The sequence below is a fragment of the Procambarus clarkii genome, chromosome 1 (assembly GCF_040958095.1).
Source record: "Procambarus clarkii isolate CNS0578487 chromosome 1, FALCON_Pclarkii_2.0, whole genome shotgun sequence".
NCBI classification, from domain to species: domain Eukaryota; kingdom Metazoa; phylum Arthropoda; class Malacostraca; order Decapoda; family Cambaridae; genus Procambarus; species Procambarus clarkii.
The window spans coordinates 63,817,327-63,832,661 of record NC_091150.1 but is presented as its reverse complement, the minus strand read 5'-3'; positions in this window follow the sequence as shown (position 1 = coordinate 63,832,661).

The following is a 15,335-nucleotide window of genomic DNA, read 5'->3' as shown; positions in this document are numbered from 1 at the left end:
CTGGAATACAGAAGAGTAAGGGGAGACATGATACCTACCTTCAAAATTCTCATGGGAATTGAAAGGATGGACAAAAACAAGATAATTAGCACGGACAGAACATGAACACGTGGACACAGGTGGAAACTGAGTACCCGAATGAGCCACAGAGACTTTAGAAATCATTTTTTCAGTGTCAGAGTAGTTAACAAATGGAATGCAATAAATAGGGATGTGGCGGAGGCTGACTCCATACACAGTTTCAAATGCAGATTTGGTAGTCCCCAATAGGTTCGGGAATCTGTACACCAGTTGATTGACAGTTGAGAGGAGAGACTGTAATATCCTGTAACAGCTGTCATCCTGTAACTATACTTAGGTAATTACACACACTAGCACATATCGACCACATCCCACACACATCCCAGCCATATACAACCACACTCCCACCCCTACACACCCACGACATCGCACATCCACCCACAGGTCTGGTGAGTGGGTATGTAGGGCTCAACCCCCCGTAAGCACAACTTGGTGAGTACACACACACACACACACACACACACACACACACACACACACACACACACACACACACACACACACACACACACACACACACACACACACACACACACACACACACACACACACACACACACACACACACACACACACACACACACACACATGGGGGCTGCTAACTGAGTAGACAGCGCTCTGGACTCATGTACCTTGGGACCGGGGTTCGATCCCCGCAGCCGGCAGAAACAGGTGGGCAGAGTTTCCTTCACCCTGATGTGTCTGTTACCTAGCAGTAAATAGATACCTGGGAGTTAGACAGCTGCTTCGGGCTTCTTCCTATGTACTCACCTAATTGTACTCACCTAATTGTGCTTGCGGGGGTTGAGCTCTGGCTCTTTGGTCCCACCTCTCAACCGTCAATCAACTGGTGTACAGATTCCTGAGCCTATTGGGCTCTATCATATCTACATTTGAAACTGTGTATGGAGTCAGCATCCACCACATCACTTCCTAATGCATTCCATTTACTAACTACTCTGACACTGAAAAAGTTCTTTCTAACGTCTCTGTGGCTCATTTGGGTACTCAGCTTCCACCTGTGTCCCCTTGTTCGCGTCCCACCAGTGTTGAATAGTTCATCCTTGTTTACCCGGTCGATTCCCCTGAGGATTTTGTAGGTTGTGATCATGTCCCCCCTTACTCTTCTGTCTTCCAGTGTCGTAAGGTGCATTTCCCGCAGCCTTTCCTCATAACTCATGCCTCTTAGTTCTGGGACTAGTCTAGTAGCATACCTTTGGACTTTTTCCAGCTTCGTCTTGTGCTTGACAAGGTACGGGCTCCATGCTGGGGCCGCATACTCCAGGATTGGTCTTACATATGTGGTGTACAAGATTCTGAATGATTCCTTACACAGGTTCCTGAACGCCGTTCTGATGTTAGCCAGCCTCGCATATGCCGCAGACGTTATTCTCTTTATGTGGGCTTCAGGAGACAGGTTTGGTGTGATATCAACTCCTAGATCTTTCTCTCTGTCTGTTTCATTAAGTACTTCATCTCCTATTCTGTATCCTGTGCCTGGCCTCCTGTTTCCACTGCCTAGTTTCATTACTTTGCATTTACTCGGGTTGAACTTCAACAGCCATTTGTTGGACCATTCACTCAGTCTATCCAGGTCATCTTGTAGCCTCCTACTATCATCCTCTGTTTCAATCCTCCTCATAATTTTTGCATCGTCGGCAAACATTGAGAGGAACGAATCTATACCCTCTGGGAGATCATGTACATATACCAGAAACAGTATAGGTCCAAGGACTGACCCCTGCGGGACTCCACTTGTGACGTCTCGCCAATCTGAGACCTCACCCCTCACACAGACTCGTTGTCTCCTGTTGCTTAGGTACTCCTCTATCCACCAGAGTACCTTCCCTCGCACTCCAGCCTGCATCTCCAACTTTCGCACTAGCCTCTTGTGTGGCACTGTATCAAAAGCTTTCTGACAATCCAAAAATATGCAGTCTGCCCACCCTTCTCTTTCTTGCCTTATTTTTGTTGCCTGGTCGTAGAATTCAAGTAACCCTGTGAGGCAGGACCTGCCATCCCTGAACCCATGTTGATGCTGTGTTACAAAGTTCCTTCGCTCCAGATGTTCCACTAGTTTTTTTTCGCACAATCTTCTCCATCAGCTTGCATGGTATGCAGGTTAGGGACACTGGCCTGTAGTTCAGTGCCTCCTGTATGTGTGTGTGTGTGTGTGTGTGTGTGTGTGTGTGTGTGTGTGTGTGTGTATGTGTGTACTCACCTAATTGTACTCACCTAATTGTGAGTACAATTAGGTGAGTACACACACACACACAACACCTTTCACCTAATTGTACTCACCTAATTGTGGTTGCGGGGGTTGAGCTTTGGCTCTTAGGTCCCGCCTCTCAACTGTCAATCAACTGGTGTACAGATTCCTGAGCCTACTGGGCTCTATCATATTTACATTTGAAACTGTGAATGGAGTCAGCCTCCACCACATCACTTCCTAGTGCATTCCATTTATTAACTACTCTGACACTAAAAAAAGTCTTTCTAACGTCTCTGTGGCTCATCTGGGTACTAAGTTTCCACCTGTGTCCCTTGTTCGTGTCCCACCCGTGTTGAAGAGTTTGTCTTTGTCCACCCTGTCAATTCCCCTGAGAATTTTGTAGGTGGTTATCATGTCTCCCCTTACTCTTCTGTTTTCCAGGAATGTGAGGTTCAGTTCCTTTAGCCTTTCCTCGTAGCTCAATCCTCTCAGTTCCGGGACGAGCCTGGTGGCATACCGCTGAATCTTCTCTAACTTTGTCTTGTGTTTAACTAGGTATGGACTCCAGGCTGGAGCTGCATACTCCAGGACTGGTCTTACATAAGTGGTATACAGGGTTCTGAAAGATTCCTTACACAAGTTTCTAAAGGCAGTTCTTATGTTGGCCAGTCTAGCATATGCCGCTGATGATATTCTTTTGATGTGGGCCTCTGGGGACAGGTTAGGTGTGATATCAACCCCCAGGTCTTTCTCTCTATTTGACTCTTGCAGGATTTCACCTCCCAGATGATACCTTGTGTTCAGCCTCCTGCTCCCTTCACCTAATTTCATCACCTTACACTTTCCCGAGTTGAACTTTAGCAGCCATTTTCTAGACCATTCCTCCAGTTTATCCAGGTCATCCTGTAGTCTCTGTCTATCTTCATCCGTCTTGATTCTTCTCATAATTTTTGCATCATCAGCAAACATAGAGAGAAATGAGTCTATACCCTCCGGAAGATCGTTCACATATATTAGAAACAGGATGGGTCCAAATACTGAGCCCTGTGAGACTCCGCAGGTGACATCTCGCCACTCTGATGTCTTCCCCCTCACAGTTACTCGCTGTTTCCTGTTGCTTAAGTACTCCCTTATCCACTGGAGCACCTTCCCTTTTACTCCTGCCTGTTGCTCCAATTTTTTTAACAGCCTTTTATGGGGTACTGTGTCAAAGGCTTTTTGGCAATCCAGGAAAATGCAGTCGGCCCACTCTTTTCTTTCCTGCCTAATTTTTGTTGCCTGGTCATAAAATTCTATTAAACCTGTGAGGCACGATTTACCATCCCTGAACCCATGTTGGTGGTGCGTAACAAAGTTATTTCCATCCAGATGTTCTACGAGCCTTTTCCTCACGATCTTCTCCATCACCTTGCATGGTATACAAGTTAAGGAAACTGGCCTGTAATTTAGTGCTTCTCACCTGTCACCCTTTTTGTATATTTTGACCACGTTAGCTGTCTTCCAACTTTCTGGTAAGTCTCCTGATTCCAGTGACCTGTTTTACACCATAGAGAGTGGCATGCTTAGTGCTTCTGCACCTTCCTTTAGTATCCATGGTGAGATTCTGTCAGGCCCAACAGCCTGTGTGTGTGTGTGTGTGTGTGTGTGTGTGTGTGTGTGTGTGTGTGTGTGTGTGTGTGTGTGTGTGTGTGTGTGTGTGTGTGTGTGTGTGTGTGTGTGTGTGTGTGTGAAAAAAATAGTAGTTAGTAACAGTTGTTTGACAGTTGAGAGGCAGGCCGAAAGAGCAGATCTTAAGCCCAACAAGCACAACTAGGTGAACTATATATGTTTGTACTAATTTAAATTAGAAATGTTTACAATGTCAGTTATTCATTTGCAATTTGAGTGACTGAAATTAATGTATTTCATAAGTTAAAATGACGACTTTATATAAATAGTTACAGTGTCACCTTTCTGAGACCAATTAAAAAAGTCAAAAAACGTTTTGTGTTTGCTGGGGTAGTGGTAGTGTGGTAGTGGTGGTGTGGTAGTGGTAGTGTGGTAGTGGTGGTGTGGTAGTGGTAGTGTGGTAGTGGTGGTGTGGTAGTGGTAGGTGGTAGTGGTGGTGTGGTAGTGGTAGGTGGTAGTGGTGGTGTGGTAGTGGTAGTGGTAGTGTGGTAGTGGTGGTGTGGTAGTGGTGGTGTGGTAGTGGTGGTGTGGTATTGGTAGTGTGGTAGTGGTGGTGTGGTAGTGGTAGTGTGGTAGTGGTGGTGTGGTAGTGGTGGTGTGGTAGTGGTGGTGTGGTAGTGGTAGTGTGGTAGTGGTGGTGTGGTAATGGTGGTGTGGTAGTGGTGGTGTGGTAGTGGTAGTGTGGTAGTGGTGGTGTGGTAGTGGTGATGTGGTAATGGTGGTGTGGTAGTGGTAGTGTGGTAGTGGTGGTGTGGTAGTGGTGGTGTACTCACCTAGTTGTACTCACCTAGTTGTGTTTGCGGGGGTTGAGCTCTGGCTCTTTGGTCCCGCCTCTCAACCGTCAATCAACAGGTGTACAGATTCCTGAGCCTATCGGGCTCTGTCACATCTACACTTGAAACTGTGTATGAAGTCAGCCTCCACCACATCACCCCCTAATGCATTCCATTTGTCAACCACTCTGACACTAAAAAAGTTCTTTCTAAGCTACCTCATCCCTTTGTGTGTATTTTACCTCAATAAACTTATTTCAATTTCAATTTCAATTTCAATATCTCTGTGGCTCATTTGGGCACTCAGTTTCCACCTGTGTCCCCTTGTGCGTGTTCCCCTTGTGTTAAATAGACTGTCTTTATCTACCCTATCAATCCCCTTCAGAATCTTGAATGTGGTGATCATGTCCCCCCTAACTCTTCTGTCTTCCAGCGAAGTGAGGTTTAATTCCCGTAGTCTCTCCTCGTAGCTCATACCTCTCAGCTCGGGTACTAGTCTCGTGGCAAACCTTTGAACCTTTTCCAGTTTAGTCTTATCCTTGACTAGATATGGACTCCATGCTGGGGCTGCATACTCCAGGATTGGCCTGACATATGTGGTATACAAAGTTCTGAATGATTCTTTACACAAGTTTCTGAATGCCGTTCGTTTGTTGGCCAGCCTGGCATATGCCGCTGATGTTATCCGCTTGATATGTGCTGCAGGAGACAGGTCTGGCGTGATATCAACCCCCAAGTCTTTTTCCTTCTCTGACTCCTGAAGAATTTCCTCTCCAGATGATACCTTGTATTTGGCCTCCTGCTCCCTACACCTATCTTCATTACATTACATTTGGTTGGGTTAAACTCTAACAACCATTTGTTCGACCATTCCTTCAGCTTGTCTAGGTCTTCTTGAAGCCTCAAACAGTCCTCTTCTGTTTTAATCCTTCTCATAATTTTAGCATCGTCCGCAAACATTGAAAGAAATGAATCGATACCCTCCAGGAGATCATTTACATATATCAGAAACAAGATAGGACCGAGTACAGAGCCCTGTGGGACTCCACTGGTGACTTCACGCCAATCGGAGGTCTCACCCCTCACCGTAACTCTCTGCTTCCTATTGCTTAGATACTCCCTTATCCACTGGAGCACCTTACCAGCTACACCTGCCTGTCTCTCCAGCTTATGTACCAGCCTCTTATGCGGTACTGTGTCAAAGGCTTTCCGACAATCCAAGAAAATGCAGTCCGTCCAGCCCTCTCTTTCTTGCTTAATCTGTGTCACCTGATCGTAGAATTCTATCAAGCCTGTAAGGCAAGATTTACCCTCCCTGAATCCATGTTGGCGATTTGTCACGAAGTCCCTTCTCTCCAGATGTGTTACCAGGTTTTTTCTCACAATCTTCTCCATCACCTTGCATGGTATACAAGTCAAGGACACTGGTCTGTAGTTCAGTGTGGTGTGGTAGTGGTGGTGTGGTAGTGGTAGTGTGGTAGTGGTGGAGTGGTAGTGGTGGTGTGGTAGTGGTAGGTGGTAGTGGTGGTGTGGTAGTGGTAGTGTGGTAGTGGTGGTGTGGTAGTGGTAGTGTGGTAGTGGTGGTGTGGTAGTGGTGGTGTGGTAGTGGTAGGTGGTAGTGGTGGTGTGGTAGTGGTAGGTGGTAGTGGTGGTGTGGTAGTGGTAGTGTGGTAGTGGTAGTGTGGTAGTGGTGGTGTGGTAGTGGTAGTGTGGTAGTGGTAGTGTGGTAGTGGTGGTGTGGTAGTGGTAGTGTGGTAGTGGTGGTGTGGTAGTGGTAGTGTGGTAGTGGTGGTGTGGTAGTGGTGGTGTGGTAGTGGTGGTGTGGTAGTGGTAGTGTGGTAGTGGTGGTGTGGTAGTGGTAGTGTGGTAGTGGTGGTGTGGTAGTGGTAGTGTGGTAGTGGTGGTGTGGTAGTGGTAGTGTGGTAGTGGTGGTGTGGTAGTGGTAGTGTGGTAGTGGTGGTGTGGTAGTGGTAGTGTGGTAGTGGTGGTGTGGTAGTGGTAGTGTGGTAGTGGTGGTGTGGTAGTGGTAGTGTGGTAGTGGTGGTGTGGTAGTGGTAGGTGGTAGTGGTGGTGTGGTAGTGGTAGTGTGGTAGTGGTGGTGTGGTAGTGGTAGTGTGGTAGTGGTGGTGTGGTAGTGGTGGTGTGGTAGTGGTGGTGTGGTAGTGGTAGTGTGGTAGTGGTGGTGTGGTAGTGGTAGTGTGGTAGTGGTGGTGTGGTAGTGGTAGTGTGGTAGTGGTGGTGTGGTAGTGGTAGTGTGGTAGTGGTGGTGTGGTAGTGGTAGTGTGGTAGTGGTGGTGTGGTAGTGGTAGTAAGGTAGTGGTGGTGTGGTAGTGGTAGTGTGGTAGTGGTGGTGTGGTAGTGGTAGGTGGTAGTGGTGGTGTGGTAGTGGTGATGTGGTAGTGGGGATTCGGTAATGGTGGTGATGTAGTAGTGGTGTGCTAGTTGTGGTGTGGTAGTTATGGTATAGTAGTGGTGGTGTTGTAGTGTAGTTTTGAAGTGAGGGTGAGATAGTGATGGTGCGATGGTATGGAATTGGTAGTGTGTGTTAGTGGAGTTTTGATAATAGGGGGTGTGGTAGTGGTGGTGTGGTAGTGATGGAGTGATGGTTATGGTGTGGAGGTGTGATAGTGGTGGTTTGGTACTGGTTATGTGGTAGTGGTGGTATAGTACTGGTAGTGTGATCATAGTGCTTTGGTAGTGGTGACGGTGTGGTTGTGTATTAGTGGTCGATTTAGAATGGTTAGGTGTTGGTAGTGGTGTGGTGATTTGGTGTAGGTGTTGTGTGGTGTTGTTATGTAGTGTGGTTGTGTGTTAGTGGTGGAGTAGTGGGAGTGTTGGCTTGGGGGAAGCTTGTGGGTGTGGTAATAGTGTATTAGTGGTGGTGTTGGCGAGGTTGCAGTTGTGGTAGTGATGCGAAGTAGTGATGGTGGTGTGGTATTGGTGATGTTGGTGTGGTGATGGTTTTGTTCTGTGGTGTGGTGTTTGTATGATGTTGTGGTATTGGTGTTGTATTGGCTTAGTTGTCTAATATTGTGGTGGTGGTCCAATGTAGTTTCATATGGAAAATCCACCTCTACCGCTGCTAGATGTGGTAATATTGGAATCAGATGGTGTTTGGTTGTGGTAGTGTTGTGGAGTGGTAGGGATGATGAGTGTGTGGCATTGTTGATATGGTGGTGGTGGTGGGTGGTGGTAATCGTTACATAGTAGACTATGAGACTCAGTTTCTTGTACAAGGTATACTGATTATTGTGCCAGGGTTGACGCCTCTGACGTCACACGGTTCGACACTGTTCGTTTGTTGGTTGACATTATAATCAACTTGGATTCCGAAGCATTTTTGTCAATGATATAATTTTTAAAATATCATCACAATAATACACTGGAATATCTTTATCCCTTGCTGCAATATAATTACAATTGAAACTATGCAAGACATTGTCTAGTTTCTTTACTCTTCTATACTCTTCACAATTCAATCACCCGGGCATTAGGAGTCTCGAACCACCGACCCCAGTAGCAAGAGACGGTATATAAGCGTAGTTCTTACCACTGCACCACAAACAGTCTTATTAAGGAAGGACTCCAGAAGCAACTAACCGCTGCCCAACTGCAGCGTTTGCATGGTTCAAGACTGCTAGTTCCCAGGCTAATAAAATGTTATTATCAACGGTAGTGTGGTTGACAATTTATATCTTTAAAAATTTAAGGTGAACCTAGACATTTGAAACATACTGGATGACTGCACCATTGACTAACCCATTTGGCAGAAGGAAATAGATAAAAGGAGAGTAACTTGGGGTAACAAACTACAAGGGCTAAATGCAAAATGGGAACATAAACTATGAAAATTGGCAGACGACATGAGCAAAGCCGAAATAGAGGAGACAAAGAGAAATAATGCACTGTGCCAGAAGAGGCTAGCAACTATTGAGGCTACACTAGAAAACCTTAACTCTGTAAATGGCACCACGTGTGTCCAAGTAGTCAATAGTAACAAACCGCAAAACACTCAACGAAACAACTAGGTTGCTACAACGTTCGAACAAGTTGTAACACCTTCTATCAAGTTATAACAACTTTCGACACATCATAAACACTTTCTAACACGTAATGTAACAACTTTGTGTCACGTTGCAACAATGGAACAATAAGACCGTTACAGTTAGTGTTTGCAAGATTTAATGTCGTAGTTAAAAAGATGTTGGATGTTGCATTCCAAACAGCAAGTTCACAATCAATTTAAGGACAGACTAGAAAGATATTTCAAAAGAGTATAATAATCATTCAGAAACTCCCTGAGATAACAGCAGAAACCAAGATAGACCATACGGAGATAGAGAATCAGTTGTAGAGCTCTTGAGAGAGTTACGCCTTCGATAGGCCTAAAGAGGTTTGGGTAGAAATTTACAGGCCAGCATCACATACTATATCACGAGAAAACAGGAATCCTTTACCACAGAAACCTTCTCCCTGTCCAGTCCATTGCGGTTGTGAGGGGGCTTAGTGCACGCCTGCCAGAGTGTGATGCTCTTGGGCCGGATTATCCTCTGTCCTTTTGAAGACTTATGCTCCCGCTGCTGTCCTCTCCAATTATGCTGGTAGCGCTTTCCTCTCCTCATGTTTCGTTTTTCTTTCCCACCTCTTCTCCTTTCAGATTGTTCCATTCCTGTAATTTTTTTGCCATTCTTGATGATTTTTTTGTCTTCTTCTGTTTTGACACTGAGTGGTGAGGCGTCAAAGCCTCTTGGTTTTGAGGCATCTCTCACCCGTAGAACTGTGGCACCTGACGTTGTCGAGTGAGGGGATACTTTTATTGTCAAAGTTTTCCTTTGTTGCTGAGCACAGTCTCAACGGACTGACGGTTCTTAAGGTGACAAGTGCAGGGTGTATATCCACGATGAACCTCTGTAGGGTGGGGGGGGGGGGGTTGTTGGCCTTATTCGTAGATGAATGTTTTTCTTGTTCGTTCGTATCTTTTATTTTTTGACCCACTTTTAACTTCTCAGACTCGTGGGGTAGGCAACCAGGCCCCCCGAGTCGGACTGTGCTCAAAGGCCGGGCTCTGTAGCTCCCGGCTACATTGGGCCCTGACCATGCTACTTCTCTGATTCTCCCGAATGACTCTCTCTGCTCCCCTCATCTCTGTGGCGGGGTTGAGCCTCAAGCCCCCAGTGGTGACCACCGAATCACCTGGCATGGCTCCATCTCTCGTTTTCACAACTGGAACTTTCCCCCCCCCCCCTCTTCCTAGAAGTGCCCAGCGCCGTCACCTTTGCAATCACACGAGCATGATTCCTCTCCAGTCAAACTCTTTCCAGGCTTTGTTTGGTCCTGCTATGTGGACTAAGTATTTTGATTTTAGTCATGTTTACACTACTCGTCCTGATGATTGATTCCTCCACTAGCAGTACCCGGCCACGTGTTGCTGTGGCTCAGCAACGCATGTGCGTTACTATCCTTGTCCCCCAGTCCTCCCCACTATTCAATCCTCACCCATCTCCTCGGCCTCCCAACCATTCCCCACTCCACCATCCCCTCTTCCTTCCCACCATGTCCCACTCCCCTGTCCCTTTGTCCTCCCCACCATTCTCCATCCCCTCGTCCCCACCATCCCAAACTCCCCCATCCCCCTGTCCTTCCCCATCATTACCCCCCTCACTTGTCCCATCGTCCTCCCCACCATCTCTCACTTCCGTCCCCTTGTCATCCCCACCATTCCCCACTCCCTCGTCCGATGCCTTCCCAAATGGTCTGATGTTCCCCATCTGAAAATTGGGAACATCAAGTGATCTGATGTTCCCATCACTGAAATATAAGAAAAACAGTTAAAAAATGAAATGAAAATGAGAAAAAATGAAAAATAAACTATACTTATAAAATGAACGGTATTGTAAACAACACAGCTCAATTCCAACACAATTCACACAAAATAATTAAATAAAAAATTAAATAAATCCAAATCCATGAAAATAAAATTTATCAGTGCAATCGGAAACACTGAAATGGAATTTGTGACATATTTAGAATAGCGTGCATGTTGCCATTATGTGCAACAGATGGCGCTGTTTTTCAAAAACGTATGTTTTTACCTGTCACAGGGGTGGCATCTATATAGTAGGTATATAAAAAGACGCGCCTATTCGAATGCCACGTTGTGTCAAAATTTCAAAGCAATCGGTGAAGAACTTTTGGAGATTACAACGTGTGTTGCTCTTACGTCCAACAGATGGCGCTGTTTTTCAAGAAAAGAATGTTTTTTCCTGTGACAGGTGAAGCATGTATATAGTAGATATATAAAAAGACGCACCTATTCGAATGCAACGTTTTGTCAAAATTTCAAAGCAATCGGTAAAGCGGTTTCGAAGATTTCCCTCACCTGAAAAATACATGAAAAACACAGTTTTTCAGAAAATAACATGTTTTTTACCGTCACAGACGTGATATCTATATAGTATGTATATAAAAAACCTGGCCAGATGCAAATGTAACATTGTGTGAAAATTTCAAAGCAATCGGTGAAGAACTTTCGCAGATTAGCGATTTTGAACAAACGAACATTTCCATTTTTATTTATATAGATAAACACCTTGTTGATTCAGTGTTTACATTTGTCACTATTAACCCCACCCGTACTGGTACATGTTTTGTTGCAGCCCATTCTCAGGAAGAGGCTGACCACTTGGCTTCACAGTCCTGCATTGGGGAGACCTCTGTTCAAATCTTCAAAAATGTCTGGTTAAATGCCAGCATTAGCACTGTTCTTTCCTCAAGGCTATTTTATCCTCCAGATAAATACGTTCACTCGACATCCCCTCGTGGTTGTTGCCATTAACCTCTTCGCGTTGTGAAGGTCACATTTGATACTCGGTCCCTTCCATCTTCCGTCATTTATGTTGGTGTCAGATGCTTCATTCAGAAGTACATCCCTCGCCTCGCCTATGCAACAGAATCTTAACATTTGGGCATGGTCCCGTGTCTCTATGCCCCTTTGTGTGGAGCCATCCTAAGATGGAGTGCACGTCTTCCCACGCTCACAGCATCAGTTGCGGTGACACCCACACCCACCCTGCCTTTCCCCGCACATGTGTGAGCATTACAAATTTGAGGAATCCATCCTTAATTTGAAACACTGTGATGATTTGTCTTTTCCTGAGGCAAAACTCCAAGTTCGCTGTCTTTCTCTGGAATGTCTTATGCCCCATGTGTTGCATTCCCTTTTCTCCTCGCCCTCTCCCAATTTCTTAGTTTCGCAACAGTTACAAGGTCTTGGGCCCTGGCACCTCCAACGCCACCTCGCCTGCTCCTTTGCATTCTGGGCCAATGGGGATCTTCCTCATTGTTCTCCCTCTGGTATTTCCTTCCCTCCTTCCCGGTCTTCCTTGTCATCTCTGTCCTCTTTATCTTCTCGCCCCACTCCTTCTCAGCCCCTCCCTCTGTCTCTTGGCCCTCTTCACTGCCTGTCTGTTCGGGCCATTGTCCATCCTCCTCTCAGCATTCTTCATGTTGGCCATTCCCTTCTTCTTTTCCTGTGGAAATTGTCTAGGCAGTCGCTCAGTACATTACTGATGGTACGCCTGTTGCTCTACATCAGAAACGTAAGCCTGGCTCTTCTAACTCTTCCCCCCCGGCGGGTAAGAAAGCTTCAATATATTCCTCACCTTCCGACTCCAACACTAACCCTGCTTTCCCTCCCATTTCAGTGGCAGAGTCACTTGTCTCTTCCCATGGTCCTTGATCCTCTTGAGGATGCTGCTCTTGGTCCGATGCCTTCTCTTGTTTCTGGCCTTCCTGTTTCCTATTCCCTTGACTGCCCTTCTATGATGCCTCCTCCCGCTGGGAACTGTCAGTCCGCCTCTGGTCAGTCCTCCAACTGCCTTGCCTCCATTATCTTTGCTAGCTTTGCCTATGCCTCGTCACCCCAATTTCACTGATCCTGATCTTAATTAGTCTACTGTGTTCTTCTTTGCCTTTGTTTCGCCCATGTTATCTCTGTTTCTATTCTCTCTCTGTTGTCTATGTCTGTTCTTCAATGGCATATTCGTGGTTCTTATGCCAACTTCCATGAACTCCAACTTTTGATCACGCAGTTTTCAATGCTTTTTGTTTGTCTCCAGGAGCCGATGCTTGGCGCTCGTCCTGGTTGCTTCCGTGGTTATTCTTTTTTCTTTTCCCCTCCAGATTTTGCTGTGGTCCATAACTCTACTACTTTCTTGATCCGTCATGATATGACGGATCAAGACCCTTCGTCTTGTAAAGTAAGGGGACCCTTGGTCCTCTTACTTTATCAGTCGCCCATTCCCAAGCCCATTCTTCTGCGGCCCATATATTTGTGAGTAAATGGTATACAGTCTGTTCTGTTTATCACTCCGCAAATGTCCCGCTTGCTCTTCCTGATCTTAAACACCTGTTGGACTCCTTTTGGGGGATTTTAACTGTCGGCATACCCTCTGGGAAGATGTTCTGACAAACACCCGGAGCTGCCTTCTTGAACCATTTTTCTTCTCTTCTCTGTCTTTTCTGAATTCTGATGAGCCCACTCATGTTGACTCCTGTACTCGTATCCTTTCCTGTCTTGATCTTTCTCTCTGCTCATCTTCTATTTATTAGGAATTCCCCTGGGGGGTTCTTGGTGGCCTCCATAATAGTGACCATTTGAACAAATCAACAAGGGTCGTTATGAGGGTTTGTTCATCTGATGCATCACGTTATTGTGATTTCTGTGTGTAGTGACCATTTCCTCATCCTTGTCAACTTCTCTTTTTATCCTCCCCTCTCCTTCCCTAGGTGGCAGTTTGCCAAGGCTGACTGGACCCTTTTCACCTTACGTACTACCCTTTCCGACCACTCTGATCTGCCTCTTCCCCAAGCCCTTCTCTCCTTTTTCATGGCAGTTTTTATGCTGCTCTCTGCTCTGTTCCTCGCTCTACCTCCGGAGGAACGCGGAAGTGCGTTTCCTGGTGGAATGCAGACTGTGCTCGGGCTGTCCACTGTAAGCGTGCAACCTGGAAGAAACATCGTCACCAACGGTCGCCCGGTTCTTTTATTTTGTTTCGTAAGGCGAGTGCAGTGGCCCGTAGGGCCATCCATGCAGTTAAGCATGAGGGTTGGAGATCTTTTGTTTCCACCATGACGTCTGACATTCCTCTGTCCCTGATCTGGAAGAAAATCCGCAAGATAGCTGGTAAGTTTGTTCCAGATGTCTCGCCAGTCCTTCACCTCCGTGGTTCTATTGTGGCAGAGCTGGTGTCGGTCGCGACCGAACTGGATTCACACTTTTCGACTTTTAGCTCCGGTTCTCATCTTCCTCCTTTCTTTACCTGTAAGCCCCTTCTTAAATCTTGTCCCCTTAGATTTTCGCACTTATCTTCAGCCTTCCTAGAACGATCCTTTCTCTCTCTCAGAACTCTAGTCTGCCTTGGCCCTCTGCGGTTCTACAGTGGCGGGCTGAGAGGATATTCATTATGGGATGCTTTACCATCTCCCTCCATGCATCATCAGTCTTTACTGATTGTTTGTAAGCGTATCTGGGAGTCGTCGTCAGTCCCTGAGGATTGGCATGAAGCGGTTGTTGTTCTTCCTATTTGGAAACCTGGTTCTCTAGGGTCATACCCTAAAGACTTCTCTCTACGGAGTGGCGTCTACAAACATTTGAATTTGAACGTATGGTCAATGTCAATCTGATGTGGTTCTTAGCTAACAGATTTCTGTCCGAGTTCTGTGATGAAGTCTCACTTAAACCAGTCGGTCGATTCCAAGGAAACAATCATGAGGAAATAACTTGAAATTAAAGTTTTTAACACCTACTAAATTGGCCAGCTTTTTGCCATTCAGTGAGGCACATCTACATCTCGTTAGGTAGGCGATGTCCTTTCTCGGAATTCGTCTACTCTACAGATGATGAATGGGGCTAACTTGTTGGCAATGACGACACCTTTGCAGTTTGTCGCACATGACATCACATACAGGCATGTCCCATGGCAATGGAGCATACTTAAATGCAGATAGGAACAGTGATAGCACAATTACTGGGGTCAATAGGCTATCACGTGGCACACTGACACAACCGTAGTCCCGTGGGCAATGGACACGACACGTTCATAATACAATCTGTGAGGCCTTCTCACTCATATATCTTCACTCCTGAGAGATGATAACAGATTATCCTAGTCACTTGCAGCACTATAATATGAAGAGCTAGAGATGCTGCGACTTGCTGTTGTAATAAATGATGATTTTACTGATATACGATGCTACAACAGTGTCTTGCTTTGTTAACACTTCAATCATGTGGGAATCAGTAGGCTTAATCCTTTCACTTTATAAAACTTCATCCATGTTGTCATTACAACGTGTATAACGAGTTAAGCGGTTTGAGGATTTGGGCCCAACTGGATATATATGAATGTGTGATAAAAAAGAAGCTTTTAAAAGCTTTCGGTTGGGAAGTTATGCTTTTCCTTCCTTGGCCGAGTTAGGAAACAACACTACGGACTTCCACACAACTTGACTACCACCAGCAGAAAAATGAAAGTGGCACCAGTACCATAGATACCGAGTCTTTGTCTGCTAGACAGAAATACATAAACTAATAGGGCTGC